Consider the following 1,952-nt stretch of genomic DNA (forward strand, 5'->3'; position numbering starts at 1 on the left):
GGGAGAGGGAGCAACTTCATGGAGGCAATGGGAGGGGGAAGGAGGATGCGATTGGGGGAAGGGGATAACATCTGAAATGTAAATGAAGAGAGAGAGAGGGGGAGAGAGAGAGAGAGAGAGAGAGAGAGAGAGAGAGAGAGAGAAAACGAATGTCCTAGACCCAGAAGCCTTAATTTCTAATTATTTTTATACTAGCATTTCAGATTCTCATCATCTGTCCATATTCTGTGTTTATTTTATTCTCCAACTCTCTGCTGAGAACATTACATAAGCTATTTTGGTGAATGACTACAAAAATGTATTTCCCAATAACCACACTTGGGTTCAGCCTTGTTCTGCACCTGTTTCCCCATAAACAGATAGACGCAAGCCTGCAAGACTTTGGAACAGCGCTGTAACAAGGAGAATGATCCCTGTGACATCTCCTTCTCTTCCTAAATCACTTGATTCAGTTGTGGTCCAAACCCAGAACATTCTTTACAAGACCTTATGAGCATAAGGTGAAAATATCTTAAGCATCTTGTCTGTCCTAGTTAGCATTGTAGAAAATTTTCAGTCCTGACACAGGTTTCTTCTCTGCCTTTGACCATTTAGTTCCTGGATAAAAGACACACCCAACCTTTATATTTAAAATAAGCCCTAAACAAAACAACAGTTGGCCAGATACCTACCCTCTATGCCATTAAAATCTACTCTATCAATAACCCTGAGTTTTTACTTACTATGTTCTATCTAGGATGCTCTTAATTCCGATTGGCCAGTCCTCATGGCCATGTTTTCATGACTCACCTTACTCATGGTGGTTTCTCTCCTCTTCCTCCTCCTCCTCCTCCTCCTCCTGTTTTTCCTCTAATTCCCAAACCCAGGAATCCTAATCCCCACTCATGTCTCTTCTGTCCAACTATTGGCTGTTAGCATCTTAATTTACCAATCAGAAATAACTTGGGGGCCAGGTACTTAGTGTCTACATGCAGACACTCTCAACTCTGGGGCAACTAGTCTTCAGGAACCAAATATAGCATCAGCACAGGCAATGTGGGGTTTCTATTGCTCTGACAAAACGCCATGACCCAAAAGCAAGTTAGGGAGGAAAGGGTTTGTTTAGCATACATTTTTGTATCACCAGAGGAAGCCAGGACAGGGACTCAAACAAAGCATGATCCTGGAGTCAGGAGCTGATGCAGAGGCCATGGAGGGATGTTACTTACTGGTTTGCTTCTCCTGGCTTGCTCAGCCTGTTTTCTTATAGAACTCAGGACCACCAGCCCAGGATTGGCACCACCCAACATGGACCAGGTCCTCCCATATTGATCATTAATTGAGAAAATGCCTTACAGCTGGACCTCAAGAAGGCATTTCCTCAACTGAGACTCCTCCCTATCTGACGATTCTAGCTTGTGTCAAGCTTACACCCAAAACGGGCTACTCGTACACCATCTTTCCAAGTGGAATTCCAGGACTCCAAGTTCCCTTACTATGCAAAGATAAATTCAGCTTTGTCGACAACTAGTTCCAAAATACTCTCAGATCACCAGCATCACTTCGTCATCACCCCAATCATTTTCGTTATCAATTTCACCATCATCATCATTATCACCACCATCATCATTAATACAGAATACACTGATATATTCTCAAGGCATTTCAGGTACTTGCTAAATGCTTGGGGATACCTGAGAAGCACATGTTTGGATAAACAGTGCTTTCAAACGGGCTTCAAACTATATGAGGCCCATTCAAAATGTTTTCCTAAGACGAGGTTAATGTTTTCTTTCTTTGTTAAGGCTCCTTGAGCCAAGCAGACCTTCCTCACACAGCTGTTCTGCGGCAGACTTCCTTGGCGAGTGTCAGGGAGACTGTCTGTCATCACAGTGCTATTGGCTTCCATGGCTCAGTGCCACTTAATTCTATTAAAGTAACTCCGAGGTCAGAAACAAACGAGCTGCCTCTTT

The sequence above is a fragment of the Micromys minutus genome, assembly GCF_963924665.1.
Source record: "Micromys minutus genome assembly, chromosome: 5".
NCBI lineage: Eukaryota > Metazoa > Chordata > Mammalia > Rodentia > Muridae > Micromys > Micromys minutus.